The sequence below is a fragment of the Leucoraja erinacea genome, chromosome 6 (assembly GCF_028641065.1).
Source record: "Leucoraja erinacea ecotype New England chromosome 6, Leri_hhj_1, whole genome shotgun sequence".
Lineage (NCBI taxonomy): Eukaryota > Metazoa > Chordata > Chondrichthyes > Rajiformes > Rajidae > Leucoraja > Leucoraja erinaceus.
The window spans coordinates 6,279,526-6,304,393 of NC_073382.1; the positions used below are offsets into that span (position 1 = coordinate 6,279,526).

The 24,868-nt window shown below is 44.4% G+C and overlaps 1 protein-coding gene across 4 annotated transcripts in view; it reads left to right on the top strand.

The window, feature by feature from the left end:
- Window positions 1–24,868, top strand: part of atp10a (ATPase phospholipid transporting 10A) — a 448,633-nt gene that overhangs the window by 59,912 nt on the left and 363,853 nt on the right. For 2 of the 4 annotated variants that reach the window (XM_055636513.1, XM_055636517.1), the window contains exon 2: window positions 18,307–18,439. The exons of 1 other annotated variant lie outside the window; for it this stretch is intronic. The gene's annotated coding sequence lies outside the window, so the exon portion shown is untranslated. Of the gene's footprint in view, window positions 1–15,981; window positions 17,348–18,306; window positions 18,440–24,868 lie in introns of those variants that run through there. One more of the 4 variants, XM_055636514.1, reaches the window with a different exon arrangement.

The following is a 24,868-nucleotide window of genomic DNA, read 5'->3' on the forward strand; positions in this document are numbered from 1 at the left end:
CGGTGACCTGGGTTCGATCCCGACTACGGGTGCTGTATGTGCGCAGTTTGTACATTCTCACCGTGCTGCGTGAGTTTTCTCCGAGATCTTCGGAGTTTCCTCCTACACTCCAAAGACGTACACGTATGTAGGTAAATTGGCTTGATGTAAGTGTAAATCGTCCCTAGTGTGTGTAGAATAGTGTTAGTGTGCGGGGATCGCTGGTCGGTGCGGACTCTGTGGTATCTCTAAACTAAACTGAACTAAATTCAAATATGAAGTGACATTGTTTGATTTCAAATTAGCTTAATCAATCCCTCATCAAATGAACTATCTTGACCACAAGTCTGCAGAAGGGAACTTTAGACCATTCCTTCTATCCAGAGATGCTGCCTGTCCCGCTGAGTTACTTGTGTCTATCTTCAGTGTAAACTAGTATCTGCAGTTCCTTCCTGCACAAGTGTAAAGGAAAGCATGACTTCAAGCATTTCAGCCATGCAATAATTGTACGTAGGTGATTGAAATGCCTTCACTTCTCCTTCCAATAACCTCACATTTTCCCATCATACGATTACATTCCAGTGATTGTCAAGAAAAATAATCGGTGATTGGATTTGCTTCAGAAATTCTGAAGGAGTAGATCCACTCCATACCCTGAAGAATTTAAGCAATTATTGTTTGATGAAAAAAAATACAGAGTTAAAAACAAAGTGCCTTTTATACGGAGTGCGGGAATCAAGAACAAGAGGACATAGGTTTATGGTGAGAGGGGGAAGATTTATTAGGGACTTAGGAGCATTTGCTCCACACAGAGGCTGGTGGGTTAGTGGAATAAGCTGCCAGAGGAGGTAGCTGAGGCAGGTACTATAACAATATTTAAAATACATTTGGACAGGTACATGGATAGGATAGATTTAGATGGCCCAAAAGTGGGCAGGTGGGACAAGCGTAGATGGGGCACCTTGGTCGGCATGGGCAAGTTGGGCCGAAGGGCCTATTTCTGTGCTGTATGACTCTATGAATCATTAAAAAATGTACAACACAGAAGTTAGACATTCAGCCCATTATATCCATGTCAGCCAATATAAGTTCATGTTCGGCCCATCAAGTCTACTCCGCCATTCAATTATGGCTGATCTATCTCTCCCTCCTAACTCCATTCTCCTGCCTTCTCCCCATAACCCCTGTCGCCCGTACTAATCAAGAATCTATCTATGTGCCTTAAAAATATCCACTGGCTTGGCCTCCACAGCCATCTGTGGCGATGAATTCCACAGATTCACCGCCTTCGACTTCCCAGTTTGCTGTCCATTGCTCTGTAGGTCAAGGGGCATCAAGTGCACAGCCAATGTTTTTTAAAGACTGCTAAGGTTTCAACCTGCAACACCCTTCCATGCAGCGGCTCTTGGGCTTCCCTACCCTATGAACGGAGAAGCCTCTCTTCATTTCACCCGCACCACTGACCTTAAATTTATGGCCCTCGTTTACTGGCCTTACTTTTTTTTTTTTTTTTTTTTTTAATACATTTTTATTGGAGGCATCTGCATATCATAATCCAAACCAGTACAGACTTTGTTCAACAATTACATATTAAGTACCCAGGTTTCCAGGGACCTAGTTACCAAAGTAGCTGGGGTCCTCCTTTATCGGTTATCTATTAACATTGCCTCTAATTATTTATTTATATTTTATAGATAGAAAAAAAAGAAAGAAAGAAAGAAATTAGAAAAATAGGATAAACTTATCAATAATACAACTTTGGAGATAGGTCCGTAGGTCAGAGAACATAACTATTCATCTAGTCCTGGGTTCAGGCTTCAGTCCGGCCTCCGTGCCGGTCCAATCTACCCCTTCAAGTAATCTATAAATGGAGACCATATTCTAATTAATAATTCTGGTTTGTCATTTAAGACATATCTATTTTTTTCCAAATGGTCTCCAACATCTCCATAATCCACATACTGGCCTTACTTTTGACAGTATCTGATCTGTTATATCCTGATTGTAGAGATCCAAAAGCAGCAAGTTTAATGATCAGCTATCCTGCTTGCTGCCGTTATAAAGAAAAAACCCCAATTAAAACAATTTATACAATAGAGTAATTTTAAAGTGGATTGATTGACCAGTTACTGATCAATGAAAGAATTTAAAAGAATGCGAAGGATTTCCTAGAAACAGTCATTTGTATGCTGGCTCTCGTTCATTGTTCTCTTCCCAAAATAGCTTTTTTAAAACCAGACCTTGCTGAGCAGATATATAGCAAATTAGAGTTAGAGGTTTTATGACTATGTGACCACAGGATTAACATAAACATCCATCTAGTTCACTGATAGTGTTTGGACATGGGTGGCACAGTGGCTCAGCAGTAGAGTTACTGCCTTACAGCGCCAGAGACGCAGGTTTGATCGTGACCATGGGTGCTGTCTGTACGGAGTTTGTACGTTCTCCCCGTGACCTGCGTGGGTTTTCTCCGAGATCTTTGGTTTCCTCCCACACTCCAAAGACGTACCGGTTTGCAGGTGGATTGACTTGTTATAACAAAAATGCTTTAAAAAATATTATCCCTAATGTGTGTAGGTGAGCATGTGGGGATCGCTGGTCGGCACCGGCTCGGTGGGCTGAAGGGTCTGTTTCCGCGCTGCATCCCTAAACTAAACTAAACCTGGTATCTTTATCTTGCCTGTCCTATAAGTAACTTGTGGCTTATCACTGTGCTTGACTTTATACTGCAAACCCATTCATTAAATTCAAGGCATTCAAGGCAAAATTCCTCTAATAGACACAAAAAGCTGGTGTAACTCAGCAGGTCAGGCAGCATCTCTGGAGAAAAGGAACAGGTGACGTTTCAGGTCAAGACCCTTCCACATCCTCTCCCACTGCACCCTCTCAATGATTCCTCTAATGGGTTCTGGTCATGTATAAGCCAGACCATATAAAGATGGCAGATTTCAGCAACTAAAAGGCATTAGCTGCTCAAATGGAGGGTTATGATTCAAGGCTGAGGCATTTCAGCTACAAGGTTAGGCAAAGAAGCAAGAGAAGAGACTTGACCAAAGTGTACAGGACCATGACTGGTTTGAAACATTGAAACATAGAAACATAGAAAATAGGCGCAGGAGTAGACCATTCGGCCCTTTGTGCCAGCAACGCCATTCAATATGATCATGGCTGATCATCCAAAATCAGTACACCGTTCCTGCTTTCTCCCCATATCCCTTGATTCCATTGGTCCTAAGAGCCATATCTAATAGCCCTGTCCCACAGTACAAGTTAATTCCAAGAGCTCTCCCAATTTTGCCCTGATTTGAACTTGGAGATTTATGGTAATGGCCGCTTGTCGGTACTCGGGGCTCCCGTGGACATTTTTCAACGAGTCTTCCCGTGCTTACCTGCCATTAGCAAGTCTTTCCGAGTACCTGCCGTTAGCGTTACGAGCCGCTAAGAGACGTCCCCGAGCTCCGACGTACCCGCTACGTACATTCTCCGTGCTTACCACTAGTTTGATTTTTTTTAAACTCAGGAGAGCTCTTGGAATGAACTCGTACCGTGGGACAGGGCTTTTACTCTCTCTTGTGAATTGGCCTCCACTGCCTTCTGTGCAGAGTATTCCACAGATCCACAACTCTCTGGGTGAAAAAGTTTTTCCTCATCTCAGCCCTTATTCTTAAGCTGTGACGGGTAAACTGGGAAGGGTAAACAGACCTGGCCTACCACATAACAAGACTGTGATTCATCGTGAAGCCTAGAGATTACTTGTTAGTCTTGCTTGCAGTCCACTGACAAGAGGTCCAATTAAGATTAATGCTAGAAGCAAGACATTAAAAACTGCTGAGCTCTATATGTCTGCACCCTACCAATAATGGTCAAAACACAACTTCCACTGTTCACTATTTTATTGAAAGAACAACACAGTCATAGTCTCGGGATTAATTAAAAATCACAATACATATAATGATTATTGCACTTTAAACATAATTTATTGTGTCCTGAATAATCAAATTCTGATGTTACATAAATTATCATAAATTAGCATTTTCAGAATCAATTTATAAACATTACTATTTGTCCAACTGGAAAGGAGATCCTTAAGGGCTTTTGCCACCAGCATGCGACTGCATGCGGCGAGCGCGACCAAACCAGAAGCGGGGGCCGTGCGGAGGTCGAGTGATCCCGTACGTGTTGACGTGAAGTTCGAGCGAAGGCGTACGCCATCAAGACGCTGCGTACGGCGTCAAGACGCTGCGCACGCCCGTCGAGGCGAGTGCGTACGGCCTCAATGTGGCTGCGGGCCGGCAGGCCGTTGCTGCACGAAATTTTTGGACAGTGTCAGTTTTTCGGAACCCCGCGCGATGTCGGGACCAGCTCCGCACAACTCCATACGGCTCCGGCGATCAAAGTGGGACCGGCCCCGCGAGGCCGTACGGCTCAAGCGACACGTTAGGTCGCGCTCGCCGCATGCAGTCGCATGCTCGTGGGACCGGCCCTTTCCTCATAGTCTATATACAATCATAACATTGTATCCAGTAGAGATATAGAAACACAGAAACAACTTTGTAAGCTTCCCTTTATGGGGGACAATTTGCACATCTTAGGTATGCAAACAAAGAATTTCACTGCGACTTGTCGCAAGTGCCAATAAAGTATTCAATTCAATTCAATTGAATCAGACAGAGAACAGATTTGCCACCATTGACTCCATCTGCACTCTACCCTGGCCATTACATGTCCTCGCTCCCATCGGGCAGAAGGCACAGTAGCTTGATCATGCGCACCACCAGACTCTGGAACTCCTTCTTCCCCGCTGCTATTAATCTTTGGACGGGTGTCTCCTTTGGCGGCAGAGGCCGCTGGCACAGCGGTAGAGTTGCAGCCTTACAGCGCTTGCAGCGCCGGAGACCCAGGTTCGATCCCGACTGCGGGTGCTGTCTGTATGGAGTTTGTACGTTCTCCCCGTGACCTGCGTGGGTTTTCTCCAAGATCTTCGTTTTTTCTCCCCCACTCCAAAGATGTACAGGTTTGTAGGTAAATTGGTTTGGTATAAATGTAAATTGTTCCGACTGTGTGTAGGATAGTGTTAATGTACGCGAATCGCTGGTCGGCGTGGACCCGGTGGGCCGAAGGGCCTGTTTCCGCGCTGTGTATCTCTAAACTAAATTAAACTAAACTAAACTAGGGGACAGTCCGATTCACTTTTACCCCGTTGCAGACTGTATCTGGAACTGTTGCGTTTCTTCTTCTTTTCGTTTCCATCTTGTTACAAATGTTGGCCTCGCTGTCATCGTCAGTTCTGAAAAGGGCGCAAGCTTCCGGCGACAATCAGTGGAAGCCATCACTTGTCGCAATAGATGATAGTGGTAGCAGAATTAGCTCAGGATACTTATGCCCCTGTCCCACTTAGGAAACCCGAACGGAAACCTCTGGAGACTTTGCGCCCCACCCAAGCTTTCCGTGCGGTTCCCGGAGGTTTTTGCCAGTCTCCCTACCTGCTTCCACTACCTGCAACTCCGGCAACCACCTGCAACCTCCGGGAACCGCACGACTACCTTGGGCGGGGCGCAAAGTCTTCAGAGGTTTCCGTTCAGGTTTCCTAAGTGGGACAGGGGCATTACAGTTTCCAGCCCCACGATATGTACACTTCTGTTATAGGGCCGCTGTTGCACTAAAACGCTAAGAACTATGTTCTGCAATCTGTATCTTTGCCTGCACTCTACCCACTGTACGTGGGCTGGGCTTGATTGTATTTATGTGTAATATTATCTGGTTTGATTGGGTAGCTTGCAAAACATTCATTGTACCTCGGTACATGAGACAATAGTAAACCTCACACCTAAACCTGAACCTAACAAACGCTCTCCTTGTTTCTACTGATCAATTAGTGTCACATTACTGCCATGGCCATTTATATACAACAGGACTGTGTTTAGTAGCCACATTCTCTCTCATTATTATTTCTGCCTCCAAGTCTGTCACACCTCCCTACATTTGCATTAGGGTGACAAAATGCTGGAGTACCCCAGCAGGTCAGGCACTGTCTCTGGAGAATATGGATAGGTGACGTTTCAGGTCGAGACCCTTCTTCAGATTGAAGCATCACCTATCCATGTTCTCCAGAGATACTATCAGACCCGCTGAGTTACTCCAGGACGTTGTCTCCTTTTGTATAAACCAGCATCTGCAGTTCCCTGTTTTTAATTTGCTTCTGAGGGTATTGCTTTTGAAATAAGACTGTGGCTCCACTATATCTTTATTCTCTGCACCGATCTCATAGCCTACAAATTTGGAGTCAACAGATCAATCAAGTCTTTCTTCTAGGTCTCCATCTGTTTAATCTTCTTTGTATTGCCAAGCTTGCTAACTCAATTACAGAAACTAGGTCTGACCTGTTTAAGTGGACAGGGACATTTGTTCTGTCACAAACATGTTTTACCAGCTGTGTCAATGTCCCAAGTGTGATCATAAATAAACAGCGACAGGAACCAACTCACCTTCCCCAATGAGTGACTTGAGAGTCTGCGTGAAACTGGGGATGCAATGTGCAGGAAGGAACTGCAGATGCTAGTTTACTAGCCGAAGATACGCACGAAAAGCTGGAGTAACTCAGCGGGACAGTCAGCATCTCTGGATAGAATGGGTGAGGTTTCATGTTGAGACCCTTCTTCAGACTGAGAGTCAGGTGAGAGGGAGACAGAGAGATAAGGAAGTGTAAGGTTTGAAAACGAGACAACAAAGGGGATGAAATTCAAGGAAAGTGCAGAATAGATCATCACTAGCTAGGAGAAGGTGTCAACGAAGTATACAGAGATAAAATGTAATCAGGAGGACAACCAGTCTGGTCGGAGAACTAGGAAGGGGAAGGGGTGGAGAAAGAGGGGAAGCAAGGGTTACTTGAAGTTAGAAAAGTCAATATTCATACCGCTCGGGTGTAAGCTGCCCAAGCGAAATATGAGGTGCTCATATATGAGGTGAGTGACTCCAGCATTTTGTGTCTAACTTGGGATAGAATGTTCCCTTGGAAACAAATATTTATCCTTATTGAGTGTAACATATCTGGTTTGTCCACTCATCCATTTTCTTTACAATACAATACCATACAATAATACTTAATTAGCCAAGTATGTGGGGCGGAAGATTGCACCCTTAACGTGGTCCGCCCTGTTTCGACTAATGCACGTGCACAAATGGAAGATCAAATAGAACAAGTTGTCCAACAACTTTAGGCTGAGCACGCCACACGAAAGAAGAAGAGGCCAAGTATGTTTTGCAACGTAGGAATTGCATTGTTGAATTTCATTTTCCAAGCCAGTCATACAAATAAAAACAACGGAACACACAAAATATATTTTAACATAAACATCCACCGCAGTGACCCTCCACATTCCTCACTGTGATGGAAGGTGAAAAAAAAGTTCAATCTGTTGCCTTCTTTGTTCTCCCGTGGTTGTGGGGCCTCGAACCTTCCGTGACGGGACGAGGTTGACTCCCGTAGCCAGCGGTCGAGCCCTCCGCATCGGGGTGATCAGTTCCTGTATGGGGGAGGGGGGGGGAATTTCAGCTCCCCCACCGGCGATCGGACCCCGGGTCGAAGCTTCCCGACTCGGTCTTTGGAGCTTCCCGACTCGGTCTCTCCCGAGGCCTCGAGCCCTTGATGGGAAAATCCGCAGGCCGCAGTTGGAGCGATCCCAGGCAAGGGATCAACCCCGATGGTAAGTCCAAGCCCCGCGGTGGGGCTCAAAGTCAGTCCCGAGGAGTCCTACAGCTCCATGATGTTAGGCCACAGAGCGACCGGACATATACGTCCCGAAAACCAATTGCATCTCCGGCAGGGTAAGAGATTGAAAAAAAAAGTTACTCCCGACACCCCCCCTCCCCCTCCCCCTCCCCCGACATAAAACAAACCAGTGGACATTTACACAAACTTTTAAAACACACTAAAAGTAACAAACAAAAGACGAAAATACAGACAGACTGTTGGCGAGGCTGCCAATCTTACAGTGCTCCTGCTGGTTTGACCATCCTTTTATAAATTAGCCACCACCATCAAGAGTTCTCCCTGGTTAATAACACCTGTAAAATTTGGTCATTACCATTGTAACTCCAATACTATTTAAGCAGGGGTTGAGAGCATAAATCATTTAACAAGTAGCCTGTTTCTTCGTTTTCATCAGACTAGCTGAAGAAGGGTCTCGACCCTTGAGCATAGAAGCTGGGATGTAATGTTAAAATTGTACAAGGCATTGGTGAGACCAAATCTGGAGTATGGTGTACAATTTTGGTCGCCCAATTATAGGAAGGATGTCAACAAAATAGAGAGAGTACAGAGGAGATTTACTAGAATGTTGCCTGGGTTTCAACAACTAAGTTACAGAGATAGGTTGAATAAGTTAGGTCTTTATTCTCTGGAGCGCAGAAGGTTAAGGGGGGACCTGATAGAGGTCTTTAAAATGATGAGAGGGATAGACAAAGTTGATGTGGACAAGCTTTTCCCTTTGAGAATAGGGAAGATTCAAACAAGAGGACATGACTTCAGAATTAAGGGACAGAAGTTTAGGGGTAATATGAAGGGGAACTTCTTTACTCAGAGAGTGGTAGCTGTGTGGAATGAGCTCCCAGTGGACGTGGTGGAGGCAGGTTCATTGGTATCATTTAAAAATAAATTGGATAGGCATATGGATGAGAAGGGAATGGAGGGTTATGGTATGAGTGCAGGCAGGTGGGACTAAGGGGAAAAAAATTTGTTCGGCACGGACTTGTAGGGCCGAGATGGCCTGTTTCCGTGCTGTAATTGTTATATGGTTATATGGTTATATGGACCCGTAACATCACCCGTTTCCTCTCTCCAGAGGTGCTGCCTGTCCCGCCGAGTTACTCCATCATTTTGTGTCTATCTTCGGTGTGAACCAGCATCTGCGGTTCTGTCCTATACATTCTACCTAAAGATGATATTGTTGTGTCTGTGACAATATTCAAAATCCCTTTGCGGTTGTAATAGGAAAGCATTCTCACACAGGCAGGAGCGAGGCGGGAGATGATGTTGGGAAGCATGGTTTTAATTAGTACTAATTTAGCAACCTTGTGTTTTCTGTCAATCACACTGCAGAAGGTCAAGAGACTTTTGATAAAAATCCATAATTGACCATAGGCTCCAGAGCTGCTGAGTAGTTATTTGGCGCTATTGGATTCTACTTCCCCGGGCTACTGTAATGCATTCTGACCAGTTCGAGTTTCTCTTCACTGGACAAGGGCTGTCAGAGGAAAGTGGTAATGAGTGTGCCTTCACTTGAACAAACCTTCCTTCAAGTCGAGGATGTGATTTTTCTGCTTCCAAACCTATTATCACATGTGTCATGTCATATTTCCGATGGAGTGTTCAGTTGGGAGGAAGGATAGAGTTACTCCGACTGTCCACTCTGTGACAATTTGTGATGGGGCACAATTAGAGACCCGGTTCGAATGCATTAAATAAAACTCCAGACTGAGAGGGAGAGCACAATCCACCAGGATGGAACGAGTCGACAGCTCTGGAAGACATTTTGATTTTCATCAAAATCCTCTTGACTTGCTGTAACATGATTGACAGAAATCACAAGACTGTTAAATTCATAATGTAAAGTCTTGTGTCATGTCATCTTTTGCTGCTACTAGAAACATAGAAACATAAAAAATACATGCAGGAATAGGCCATTCGTCACTTCGAGCCAGCACTGCCTACCACTTATTCTTAAACTGAGACGCATGGTTCTGGACTCCCCCAACATCAGAAACATTTTTCCTGCATCTAGCCTGTCATAGAAACATAGAAACATAGAAAATAGGTGCAGGAGTAGGCCATTCGGCCCTTCGAGTCTGCACCGCCATTCAATATGATCATGGCTGATCATTCAAATCAATATCCCATACCTGCCTTCTCTCCATACCCCCTGATCCCTTTAGCCACAAGGGCCACATCTAACTCCCTCTTAAATCTAGCCAATGAACTGGCTTCAACTACCTTCTGTGGCAGAGAATTCCACAGATTCACCACTCTCTGTGTAAAAAATAATTTTCTCATCTTGTTCCTAAAAGACTTCCTTCTTATCCTTAAACTGTGTCCCCTTGTTCTGGACTTCCCCAACATCGGGAATAATCTTCCTGCATTTAGGCTGTCCAATCGCTTACGAATTTTATATGTTTCTATAAGATCACCTCTCATCCTTCTAAATTCCAGTGAATATAAGCCCAGCCGGTCCATTCTTTCATCACATGTTAGTCTCGCCATCCCGGAAATTAACTTGGTGAACCTACGCTACATTCCCTCAATAGCAAGAATGTCCGTCCTCAAATTAGGAGACCAGAACTGCGCACAATAATCCAAGCGTGGTCTCACCAGGGCCCTGTACAACTACAGTAGGACCTCCTTGCTCCTATACGCAAATCCTCTCATTATGAAGAGGATGTTTTGCACAACTGTAACCTGACCTCCAACTTCTATACTTCATTGCTAAAATGTATGCATCTCCGTGACTTATGGATTAGCTATGACGAGATAGATAGTGCTCTTGCTTTCAGGTAATGGAAGTAGTGCTCGGGAAATCTGAGGTTTGATGTTCCAATGAGATGGTGAGGGAATTCAGTCATTATGAATATATTTGTATTCATATTCATTTTCAAAATCTGGACCTCACTGTAGGACCAGTATATCATGTCCATGAGACTGTGATGGCGAGCTGCCTCCTTTAATCTTCTGGTGAAGGTACTCCCACTGTAGTAAGTCCCAGGATTTAGACCTGCAGACAAAAGGGAATTGGGAAAATATTTCCAAATCAGGAAGATGTGCAGCATAGAACCTGTAGCTGGTGATGTTCCTATGTGCCTCCCACCCTTGTTTTCCTTGGTGGCAGAAGTTGTGGGCTTGAGACGAGCTGAGTAAACGTTTAGTAGATGTTACAGACCACTGCTGATGGAGAAATACATGTTTAAGGTGGGGAATGGGGTGTTGATCAAGTGTTTTGCTTTGACTTGGTGCTGAACCTCTTGAAAATTGTTGGTTGTGCATTCATCCACTCAATGGAAGGGCGTCCCAATATGCTCCTGATTTGTGGCTCGATAAGGTTTAGCAGAGTTTGGTTTAGAGATACAACCTGGAAACACGGCCCTTTGGCCCAACGAGTCCGCGCCGACCAGTCGCCAAACGTGCACTAGTTCTGTCCGACACACTAGAGACAATTTACAGAAGCCAATTAACCTTCAAATACAAACCCGCGCGTCCTTGGCATGTGGGAGGAAACCGGAGCACCCGGAGAAAGCCCACGTGGTCACAGAGAGAACGTGCAAACTCCACACAGACAGCACCCGTAGTCAGGATCAAACAGGGGATCTCTGGCACGGGGAGGCGGCAACTCTACCGCTGTGCTTCTGTGCAGCACGGTGGGTGTGAGGTCCTGGCAAAAATCAAATTGCTCATATGTGACAGGTTTACTGATGAGCACCTGTGAGCACAGTCGATGATGGCTTCTATCAATTTGGTGGGTTAATTAAACCCCAGTGGAATTGTGCTGCTTTGAGTGAACAGGGCATACCTGGTCATCTTGCCACATTGTCAGTGCTGTAACTCTGCTAAAACAGATTGGCCAGAGGCATAGAATAAGAGCAGCTTGCTGCATACAAAATGGCTGCCACGCTCTCTATGTTGCCACGACTACACTTCAAGTCTTCTGTCAGCTGCCAAACTGCGGGAGGAGCTGAGGCAGTGACACGATAAGAAAGTTGTTACACAAACAGAAAATCTCAACATGTTATGCAGCACCTGTGGAAAGAGGGACAGTCAATGATTCAGGTCGGTGACACTTCGTCAGAGGTCAGTTTTCCAGTATCTGCAGCTTTCAGGAATTTTAGCTCCATTAGCAAAATTATTCTGTGTAGGACAAAACTGCAGATGCAGGTTCAAACTGAAGATAGACACAAAATGCTGGAGTAACTCAGCGGGTCAGGCAGCATCGCTGGAGAGAAGGAATGGGTGACGTTTCAGGCTGAGGCCCTTCTTCAGGCCCCTCGTGATCAAGAAATTGATACATGCGTGGTCATCAATGTTATGGATTTTCATGATGGAGTCCCTATCCTTGAACTTGTCCGACTCCCTATCCTCTGGCCATGCCCACCAGCCAGCCATTATCATCTGGTCCAAAGATCTCCAAAGTGGCTAAATAACTAAAGTGTCCCCTGCTCGATACTTGGGCTAACAGCTTCCTCATTTGGCCAATTCGTCCATAGCTCATTCAAAATAGAAACCAGTCCCATTGATTTAAATGTTCACATACTCCAGTGTCGTTACAGACATTAACCTGGTAGACATTCTAACCCATTCTTTGCTCTGGGCTCAAATGTAGAATGAGTACACTTTCCATTACAGATGATGAGGGACCACGTATTATTATCTTCCCAGTTTTTATTTCACCATTCCAGTTTTTTCCATTCTCTCCCACTATCATTCTTCAGTTTAGTTAGGAGATACATCGTGGAAACAGGCCCTTCGGCCCACCAAGTCCGCGTCAACCAGCGTTCACATGTACACGAGGGACAATTTACAGAACCCAATTAACCTACAAAACCGCACGTCTTTGGAAAGTGGGAGGTAACCGGAGTACCCGGAGAAAATCCACGAGGTCACGGGGAGAACGTACAAACTCCATACAGACAGCACCTGTAGTCAGTATCGAACCCTGGTCTCTGGCGCTGTAAGGCAGCAACTCTACCACTGTTTGACACGTAAAGATGGAGTAACTCAGCGGGACAGGCAGCATCTCTGGAGAGAAGATATGGGTGACGTTTCGGGTCGAGACACTTCTTCATACTCTACCGCTGTGTGCCCAATCTGTTTGTCTCTCTCTCCCCCTCCCCCTCCCTCTCTCTCACTCCCTCTCTCTATGTTTCTAACACACACACACACACACACACACACACACACACACACACACACACACACACACACACACAAACAAACACACAACACACACACACACACACACACACACACAAACTTACTCTGAAAGCGTTATATTCCCTCCACTGACTGTGTAGGTTAAACTAATTGTCTGGAGAGGTTGTTTATGGGGTGTTTGAATTTGCTCCAGATATGTGGCTGAGGGCAACCTAAAGAGGCGTTTGATAGATTAGGAGAGAAAATATTCTCACTGCAGGGAGTCCAGAACTCATGCACATCGAAGAGTCACTAATAAATACAGGAGGGAATTCTGAAGAATGACATCCAGAGAATAATGGTGAGAAAGTGGGACTTGCTGCCGCCGGGTAAAGCAGATGAGGTGCTTTTTTGTTTATTCTTTTACAAGTTTGGGCTATTTCTGGTAATTCTGGCATTGGTTGTCCTTTCTTAATTGCCCCAGAAGTGAAGAGGGCTATTAAGTGTCTGCTACATTACCTATGCGTTTGGAGTCATGTTTATGCCAGACAAGATAAGGATGGCAGATTTATGTCCCTGAAGAACAACAGTGAATTAGACGGGGTTTTTATACAGCAGACCAATAACTTCCCGGTTACTGTTTCTAGCTTTTGTGTTAAATTGTGTATGCATTTCAATGTAAACTCTCCTGGTTCAGTGGAAGGTTTCAGACCTGGTGTCCCTCGATCAATAGCCAGGAACTCAATGCACTATCCTAATAGAGTCCGAGTCACAAGCATGGAAACAGAATATGTGATTCTGTTCCATTCTGTTTGTAGTTTGTTTGGTTGTTTGTTTGTTTGTCTTTTTGCACAAAGTCCGCGAGCATTGCCACTTTTCATTTCACTGCACATCTCGTATGTGTATGTGACGAATAAACTTGACTTGACTTGACTTCAGCCCAACTTGGTCATTCTGACCAAGGTGCCTCATGTAAGCTAGTCCCATGTCCCTTTCAGCCTTTCAAATCCATATCGTAGTCTGAAGAAGGGTCTCGATCTGAAACGGCACCCATTCCTTCTCTCCTGAGATGCTGTCTGTCCCACTGCGTTACTCCAGCATTTTGTGTCTATCTTTGGTTTAAACCAGCATCTGCGGTTCCTTCCCACACATACTACCTGTATTCCAAATGTCTTTTAAATGTTGTTATTATAGCTGCTTGAAATACTTCTTCTGACAGCTTGTCCATACAACCCACCACCCTCTGCATGAAAAAATGCCCCTAAGACTCCTGTTTCCCCCTGATCTTAAAACCATGCCGTTTAGTTCTCGTTCCCTATTCTGTTAAAAAGACTATCCATTCTCCCTATCTAATGCCATCGTCATTATATACTCCTCAATCCAAACAGCTCTCAGCTTCCTGAGCTCCAGAGAATTAAGGTCCTAGCCTGCCCAACCTCACCTAGCACCTTAAATCCTGGGAACATCCTTGTGAATCTTCTTCTTCTGCGGTATGTCTTTTAGACCCGCTGCTCCGTTGAGGCGAGCCAGGCCAACGTGTCATCGTCCAGGTCAATCAGACCTCGTTCACCATTCGGTGGCCGGTGTTTAGGGCAACATGTGCTCCACTGTCTGTGTTGGGTCCCCACACTGTCCACGAGGCCCCACCTCTTCATCACTGCTCCATGGCGTCCGATGCCTCTCCTCAAGCGGTTGAGGGTTGTCCACTGTTTTCGGGGCAGGCCCTGGCCAGGGACGTCCATGGGGTCATTGATGTAATGGTGTAGCCTAGATGGTTCCGCTAACTTCCACTGGTCTCTCCACCCTTCTATGTGAATCTTCTATGTACCCTCTCCAACTTATTGGCATCTCTCCGTATGGCAGGGTGACCAAAACTGAACACAATATTCTAAACGCAGCACCACCAATGTGTTGTACAACTGTAGCATAATAAAATTACCATATCATATGATTGTTATAGATACATTGGTTAGTGATTAGTTATTGTCAAGTGTACTGATATACTATGAAAAACATTGTTTGTGTGCTATCCGGACAAATCATAACATGCATGAGTACATTATGGTACCAGAGAAAGAAAAATAAACCGAATGCAGGATATGGTGTTACAGCTGCAGAGAAAGTGCAGATTTAAAAAAGCGCAAGGCGGATTGGAAGATCAGGACTACATCCTTAGCATTCAAGAGGCATATTCACGAGTTTGGAAGCAGATATTTAAGGGACACCCAGGAGAAATGCTGAGGTGAAGTCAAGAGTGTTCGATTGTTGGACCAAAATGTGTGGGGAAGAACTGCAGATGCTGGTTTAAACCGAAGACAGACACAAAATGCCGGAATAACTCAGCGGGTCAGGGAGCGTCTCTGGAGAAAAGAAATAGGTGACATTTCGGTTCATGACACTTCTTCCATCTGAAATGTCTCAATCTGAAATGTCACCCATTCCTTCTCTCCAGAGATGCTGCCTGACCCGCTGCGTTACTCCAGCTTTCTGTGACTGTCTTCTAGTGTTTTGTTATCATGTGTCCCGAAACAGAACAATCAAATTCCTACTTGCAGCAGAGAGACAGGTACGAAAACATAGTACTCTGTAAAACCAATAATAAACAACAAAAAAGTTCAGTATACATATTGTCCTACGGGACTGTGGAGTGGCCGGCTGCGGACTTTTCATCGGGAGCCTGGGATCTCTTACCGAGATCGTCAGTTGTGGAGCTCCATCCAGCGCGGCCTTGTTGGCTTCGGAAGCCGCGGCCTCCAGTTCCAGGTTTCCCAAGCCGCTGAGAGGATTCTCCCGACGCCGGAGCACCATCACCCGGCGAGAACGGCCTGGAACATCAGGCCTCCGTAGAGGTGACTGCGGAGGCCTCAATAGGCCCGACTATGGGTGAACTGGGGATGGGACTGGACATTGTGCCTTCCCCCACAGTGGGAACCATTGTGGGGGGATGTTTTTATGTTTATTGTTACATCTCTTTAATGTTACGTCTAATCTTTATCTGTGTGCTGCATGGCAAGGCAAATTTCACTACACCATTTGGTGTACGTGACAATAAATGTCCTTTGTCCTTTGTCCTTTTATTATATTATGGTGTTGAATATAAAATAATATCATAGAACAATTGAGCCACATAATGTGAAATGGCTAAGCTCTGTGCCACTTCTTAGTAAAAACAGTGCAACACAGTGTAGTCTGAAGAAGGGTCTCGACCCAAAATGTCACCCATTCCTTCTTTCCAAATATGCTGCCTGACCCGCTGAGTTACTCCAGCAATTTGTGTCTATCTTCAGTGGATTTCTCTTCCACAGAAGGCAGTGGAGGCCAATTCACTGGATATTTTCAAGAGAGAGTTAGATTTAGCTCTTAGGGTTAACGGAATCATGGGATTTGGGGAAAAAGCCGGAACGGGGTACTGATTTTAGATGATCAACCATGACTGGTTCACCAGACTGATTCCTGGGATGTCAGGACTTTCATATGAAGAAAGACTGGATCGACTCGGCTTGTACTCGCTAGAGTTTAGAAGATTGAGGGGGGATCTTATAGAAACTTACAAAATTCTTAAGGGGTTGGACAGGCTAGATGCAGGAAGATTGTTCCCGATGTTGGGGAAGTCCAGAACAAGGGGTCACAGTTTAAGGATAAGGGGGAAATCTTTTAGGACTGAGATGAGGAAAACATTTTTCACACAGAGAGTGGTGAATCTCTCGAATTTTCTGCCACAGAAAGTAGTTGAGGCCAATTCATTGGCTATATTTAAGAGGGAGTTAGATGTGGCCCTTGTGGCTAAAGGGATCAGGGGGTATGGAGAGATGGCAGGTACAGGATACTGAGTTGGATGATGAGCCATGATCATATTGAATGGCAGTGCAGGCTCAAAGGGAAGAATGGAATACTCCTGCACCTATTTTCTATGTTTCTATGATCATATTGAATGGCGGTGCTGGCTCGAAGGGCCGAATGCATCTCGTTTCTACGTTTCTATCTTCTTCTTCTTGCGTGTGGTGTGCACAGGCTAAAGTTGTAAGTCAACTTGTTCTATTTGATCCATTTGTTTGTGCACGTCGGGTTGATTGCATTAGTCAAAACAGGGTGGACCAGGTGAAGGTTGTAATCACCCGCCCCTATGTTTCTATGTATAACCAGCATTTGTAGTTCCTTCCTGCACAGTGCAATATTTTGCTGCACTCTGCACTTGCTAACAAAGGCATTGCCAAAGTGCAGGCTTATTAATAAATCAACGGGGAGGGGCATGTGCTCTACCAGCCTGACTCCAGGGCGAATGCTGCCTTCGATATTATTAAGCTGGCAGACTTGTTACACCTTCCCACTTCCTTTCCAAGTAAAGTCAATGTTACATCAGCAGTAAATATCTCAGGGCCCTTGCACAAGGCCAGACTAGACCCGAGCGTTAGACTTGAGGTTGAGTGCAGTCGGGTTGTGAAGGAATTAAAGCAGGTCTGAACATAGCTTGCTAAGGTAAGGCAAAGGTTTAAGTATACGCTGCTATCGGTAAGATTTCCCATATCTAAAGTGGGTAAATATTAAACCATTGTTCTATGCGGTTGGAAGCCGGCTCACAGATTAACCCTAAAGGCTTTCACCCTACAAACAGCTAACAATGGCCTTTTACTTTATCATTGTTACCTTTTTGCATATCGTTCACTCATTGTGCTTTATCTCTCCAAATCACTGTCTGTATCTCTCGTTTCCCTTATCCCTAACTAATCTGAAGCAGGGTCTCGACCCGAAACGTCACCCATTCCTTCTCTCCAGAGATGCTGCCTGTCCCGCTTAGTTACTCCAGTTTTTTGTTTCTGTCTCAGATCAGTCTTCACCTCCGGCCACTGCATTGTTTTGAATAGTTTGTAGTTTCAATCTTATGCCTTTAGGCAAGCCAAAGCGATGTTACTTCCCCATCCAAAAAAAATATTCTACTTGCATATCAGGAACATTTGGCAGTGGTTTCCTCTTTATAAACTCATGTGAGTCAAACTAAATTAGGGAGGAACTAAGATTCAGGAGTGTAATACTGGGGGGGGGGGGGGGGGGGGGGGGGGGGGGGGGGGGGGGGGGGGGGGGGGGGGGGGGGGGGGGGGGGGGGGGGGGGCTTAGGGGGGGGAGGGGGGGGGGGGGGGGGGGGGGGGGGGGGAGGGGAGCAAAACAAACGGAGCTGATCTAAAACATGCAGGGAGAATTAGCACAGGATTATTGAGGTAGAAATGAAGGGAAAGCTTGCCAGCTCAGAGGAACAGGTTGGTGGGAGAGCACTTGTTGTCAAGCATGTGGTTCATAAAACATATAAAAGGTTCCACCCTGCCTAGCAACAGTTACAATAACATGGTATTGAAACTAGGGTTGAAACTATAACACACCAAAGTTCCTTATTCTGTGGGTTCACAAATTACAGTAACCTTTCTCTTTCCCCACATGTTAAGAGTTGTACCAACGGACTGATAACCTTCTCGATGGTCAACCTGCCGATGACCCATTGACACACAACAATTTTGACTGACCAGGGCACCCTTCTTGACTGCAGGACCTGCCTGGCCAAAAAGACTTACTCTTAAGGTAAAAGCATGCTTGCAATTATTATTATTATTATGAGGCGTGAATGATGAGGATGGGGACAGTAGTGGGAGAGTCTAGGACCAGAGGGCACGGCCTCAAAATAAAAGGATGTATGTACCTTTCGAATGGGGACGGGGAGGAATTTCCTTAGTCAGAGGGTGATGAATGTGTGAAATTTATTGCCACAGATGGCAGTGGAGGCCAAGTCATTGGGTATTTTTAAAATGGAAATTGATGGGTTCTTTATTAGTAATGATATCAAAGGTTACAATGAGAAGGCAGTTAATTGAGTTTGGTTTAGTTTAGTTTATTGTCACGTGCACCGAGACACAGTGAAAAGTTTTTTTTGTTTAGTTTAAAGATACAGAGCGGCCCCCGCTTCTGGTTTGGTCGCGCTTGCCGCATGCAGGCGCATGCTGGCGGGACAGGCCCTTTAGGTCGCGCTTGCCGCATGGAGTCACATGCTCGTGGGACAGGCCCTTAAAACTGCAGATAAACTGCATCTTTTATTAAAAAATACCCTGCATGTACCCCACCTACAAATTAAATAAACCGACTGTATATATATTCCAAAGATAGACACAAAATGCTGGAGTAACTCAGCGGGGAAAGGCAGCATCTCTGGACAAGAGGAATGGATGACGTTTCGGGTCGAGATCTTTCTTCACCTATATTTCACCTCCATAAATGCAGGAATAGGCTTTACTAGAATCAATTTGCTGCCTTTTGGTGAAATCTTTGGGGAAATATAATACTCCATCCATACCATCTAAGCCTTGGGTTTTTCTCTAAAACTTTTCGCATAATGTTTCTCTTTCAATTCATCATTGAAGTCTACATATTGAACCTTCAACTTGCTTTGAGAACTTTTAATACATTGCATACTTTTAATACATTGGTGGTTTACGAGCGAAAATCATTATCTTGTTACATTGTTTATGCTGTCCAATAGCGTAATTCACATGTTTCTTATAAAATCGTTTTTGACTGACCAAGTGGTTTTGCCAGGCGGTATTTCCTTTGCTCCATTGTTGCTGCCTCATCTGTTGAGTTTCTCCAGCATTTTTGTCTACCTTTGATTTTCCAGCATCTGCAGATCCTTTTTAAACGTGGTTTTGTCAGTATTTTTGATAGTTACAGGCAAGGGGTGGTGATTGAAAACTGAGGTGTGTAGTAACTGCTTTCTTTCCCCAAGGTAGATGAGACTAAAACTAAGATAAGATGGAATAATTTGAAAAGGACCCGAGGGACAACATTTTCACACAGAGGGTGTTGAGTGTGTGGAATGAGCCAACAGAAGAAGATGTGGGCCGAGTACATAGAAACATAGAAAATAGGTGCAGGAGTAGGCCATTCGGCCCTTCGAGCCTGCACCGCCATTCAATATGATCATGGCTGATCATCCAACTCAGTATCCTGTACCTGCCTTCTCTCCATACCCCCTGATCCCTTTAGCCATAAGGGCCACATCTAACTCCCTCTTAAATATAGCCAATGAACTGGCCTCGACTACCCTCTGCGGCAGAGAGTTCCAGAGATTCACCACTCTCTGTGTGAAAAAGGTTCTTCTCATCTCGGTCCTAAAAGATTTCCCCCTTATCCTTAAACTGTGACCACTTGTTCTGGACTTCCCCAACATCGGGAACAATCTTCCTGCATCTAGCCTGTCCAATCCCTTAAGAATTTTGTAAGTTTCTATAAGATCCCCCCTCAATCTTCTAAATTCTAGCGAGTACAAGCCGAGTCTATCCAGTCTTCATATGAAACATAGACATAGAAACATAGAAAATAGTTGCAGGAGTAGGCCATTCGGCCCTTCGAGCCTGCACCGCCATTCAATATGATCATAGTTGATCATCCAACTCAGTATCATGTACCTGCCTTCTCTCCATACCCCCTGATCCCTTTAGCCACAAGGGCCACATCTAACTCCCTCTTAAATATAGTCAATGAACTGGCGTCAACTACATTCTGCGGGAGAGAATTCCAGAGATTCACCACTCTCTGTGTGAAAAATGTTTTCCTCCTCTCGGTCCTAAAAGATTTCCCCCTTATCCTTAAACTGTGACCCCTTGTTCTGGAAGTCCTGACATCCCAGGAATCAGTCTGGTGAACCTTCTCTGTACTCCCTCTATGGCAAGAATGTCTTTCCTCAGATTAGGAGACCAAAACTGTACGCAATACTCCAGGTGTGGTCTCACCAAGACCCTGTACAACTGCAGTAGAACCTCCCTGCTCCTATAGTCAAATCCTTTTGCTATGAATGCTAACATACCATTTGCGTATAATTACAATGTTTAAAATATAGTTAGACAGGTACATGGATTGATAAAGTATAGAGGGATATGGGCTAAATGCCAATAACACGGGTACACATTTTACTCAGCATGGACATGATTTCTGTTTATTATTGTTTAGTTTAGTTTATAGATATAGTGTGGAAACAGGCCCTTCGACCCACCAGTGATCACCTGTTGAGTATAGGAGCAGAGAGGTCCTTCTGCAGTTGTACAGGGCCCTGGTGAGACCACACCTGGAGTATTGTGTGCAGTTTTGGTCTCCAAATTTGAGGAAGGACATTCTTGCTATTGAGGGAGCGCAGCGTAGGTTCACGAGGTTAATTCCCGGGATGGCGGGCCTGTCATATGTTGAAAGAATGGAGCAACTATGCTTGTATACACTGGAATTTAGGATGAGAGGATATCTTATTGAAACATATAGGATTAATATGTGATTGGACACGCTAGAGGCAGAAAACATGTTCCTGATGTTGAGGGAGTCCAGAACCAGGGACCACTGTTTAAGAATAAGGGGTAGGTCATTTAAAATGGAGATGAGGAACAAATTTTTCACCCAGAGAGTTGTGAATCTGTGGAATTCTCTGCCTCAGAAGGCAGTGGAGGCTGATTCTCTGGATGCTTTCAAGAGAGAGTTAGATAGAGCTCTTAAAGATAGCGAAGTTAAGGGATATGGAGAGAAGGCCGGAACGGGGTACTGATTGTGGATGGTCAGCCATGATCACAGTGAATGGTGATACTGGCTCAAAGGGTCGCATGGCCTACTCCTGCACCTGTTGTCTAATGTCGATCTTACACTCTAGGGGCAATTTACAGAATCCAATTAACCTACAAACCTGCACGTCTTTGGAATGTGGGAGGAAACTGGAGCATCCGGTGAAAATCCACTTGGTCATAGCGAGATCATACAAACTCTATACAGATTGTACCTGTAGTCAGGATGGAAGGCATGTCTCTGGTGTTGCCAGGCAGCAACTCTACCATAGCGCCACTGTGCCACATTGTGCTGTATAATTCTATGATTCTATGACAACGTTGCTCCTCACATTCAACTAACGTCCTGATGAAGTGGAGCTAATCTTCAGAACGATATGAAACTAACCTTCAGTGAGTCTACTTAAAAAGTGGTGGCAGTTCACTACTAGTGAGAACAAAGTATCAACAAAATTTGAAGGCTCCTGGATCTAACATCATGCAAAAAATGATTCAGATACAGCTCCCTTGTTCAGGTGCAAACTGTTCACTCATTACTGCTATAGAGAATACATTCCTCATGAATAGAATTTATTGTTTAATTTGCCTTTGAAATATCTGATTAGAGTAAAATATTTAGCACATCATACCTGTCCTTCTGTTCTATATATATGGCTCATCTGTGGCCACCTGTTCCACAAATATCCCAACACCGTGACATTTAAGTTGAAGGTGAGAGGAAAAGGATATTATAGGAGGTACACAAAATCGCTGGAGAAACTCAGCGGGTGCAGCAGCATCTATGGAGCGAAGGAAATAGGCGATGTTTCGGCCCGAAACGCTGCCTATTTCCTTCACTCCATAGATGCTGCTGCACCCGCTGAGTTTCTCCAGCGATTTTGTGTACTTTCGATCTTCCAGCATCTGCAGTTCCTTCTTGAACAAGATCTTATAGGAACCTGAGAGGCAATATTTTGCCCACAGAGGGTGGTGGGTATATGGAATGATCTGCCAGAATAGGTAGTTGAGGCCAGTACTATAACAACATTTAGTTTAGTTTAGAGATACAGAGCGGAAACTGGCCTGTCAGCCCACCAAGTCTACGCCGACCAGCAATCCCCGCATGCTAACACTATCCTACACACACTACGTGGCAAAGTTACAACATTTTGAGATTTTAAAAATCAAGTCTGCAATTTATCCCATCAGATAAAGCATAAAATGAAGTTTATTTTGACACCTAATTCACTTTCATATCTTCAGTATTAAAAAGGTTATGGCCATTTTCATACTCTGAAATTAGCATCTTGCTTTTCCATTGACTTAACACAAAAGCTGTGATCGAGGACAGTCAAAAGCCCATAACTTTCTTAAAAATTAAGAGAACTGAAAGACATTTTCAGTTATTATGGATTGAATCATTCTGAAACAAATATGAATCAATCTTACTTGGATGACCTGAAATTAAAGCATATAATTAGTTAGTTACCTAATTGTAGTTTATTACATAATTCAATTACTAGATCTAAACATCTGTCCATTTCTTAAGAAAAGATCAACATTTTTAAATAGCCTAAGTGTCCAAATAACATACACCCAAGAATTCACAATATAACATGATTTTTAAATCTTATTGTCATGGATTTATAGGCCAAATGGAAGGAATTTAGTGTTTAATACCTGCAAATGAATGGCCATTTAAATCATCTTGCGAGTGGGTTTTTCTGCAACGCGATCATTTGAAACGTTGCGGTTGCAGTGAATTTGAACCCCATGTCGGCAGGAAAAATACTGCCGGTTCGGATGGGCTCCAAGTCACCTTCTCGCAACTTAAAATTTTGATTAAAGGGATCTTAAGAAGCACTTTTTAATGTAAAAATAAACAGTCTACCTTGCCTTGTCCCCTACGTGAGATCCGTCCCGTTGTCGGCGTTCGCGGCTTTAGAAGATGATTTTTAATTTACTATAGCAATTAAATGATCCAACTTAGTTTAAAAATAACTGCAGAGAACAAATGTCGCAGCGATTTTTCGTCAGCAACTAAACAGGCTGAACAACATCGATTTCAACAGCCTGAAACGGTGTTTTAAACCCGCCCCCCTCTCAAAGGCACCAAAGTTGCGCACACGGGCAGTGACAGAACTGCAGCGCTGCTGAAGATAGGTTTTGCAACATTCCTACACTAGGGACAATTATACATTCATACCAAACCAATTAACCTACAAAAATGTACGTCTTTGGTGCGTGGGAGAAAACCGAAGATCTCGGAGAAAACCTACGCAGGTCACGGGGAGAACGTCTTTAAAAGATATTTGGACGGGAACACGGATGTGAAAGGTTTGGAGGGATGGGGACAAACGTGGGCAGATGGGATTAGATGGGGAATCATTGTCGTCATGGGCAAATTGGACGGAAGGGCCTAGGTCCATTGGATTGGACAGAAGGGCCTAGATTCGATAGCTCTGGCTCCATGACCTTTGGTTACCAAACGTTGATCAATCTCAGATTATATCTGCCTATTTATCTTCAGCATCAATTGTCATTTTCAATCAGATTCCCAAATGTTTATCATCCACTATGTATAGAAAATTCTTTAGAATGATCCCCTTGGTCTCATACACCTCAACCAATGGAGATACTTTCTCTCTAACTGTCCGTTAAATATCTTTCTAAAAAAATCACTCCCTTGCTCATTTAAACCATTCTAAATATCCCATCTGCTTTCAGCCTGAAATCAATTGCGTGTCTATTGTAGAAAGTAATGGTCAACTTTTACCCTTTTCTTGCAGTTAATTGGGTGGAATGTAGGCGCGGTGGCGCAGTGGTAGGTTTGCTGCTTCACAGCGCTAACAACGCCAGAGACCTGGGTTCGATCCCGACTACGGGCGCTGTCTATGTGGAATCTGTACTTTCTCCCCGTGACCTGCATGGGTTTTCTCCGAGTTCTGCGGTTTTCTCCCACACCCCCAAAGACGTGCGGGTTTGCAGGTGTAATTGACTTGGTACAAGTGTAAATTGTCACTCGTGCGTGTGGGATAGTATTAATGCGCGGAGTTCGCTGGTCGGTGCGGTCTCGGTGGGCCGAAGGGCCTGTTTCCCCGCTGTGTCTCTAAACTAAACTAAAAACTAAACATGTAAATCAAGCAAAATCTCTCTGTTATTGAATTGCTGCTCAGCTTCATTTGGGACAGCTTTCAGAGAGACTTCATGGACAGTGAAATATATAAAATACACGTTTTGATGTAGCTTCATCATCTTCATCACCAGACCTTTTGACATAGCGATAATGGGTTTATATAGTTTCCCTGCTGCCAAATCTTCCATCTAAAATGATCAAATGAAACCTGATTTTACAGGTCAGTAAGGACGTGCCAAACCACATTTAAGTGCCTCTGTGACCTGAATTGAAGTTTTTTTTTTAATGTGTGAATACCTGAAC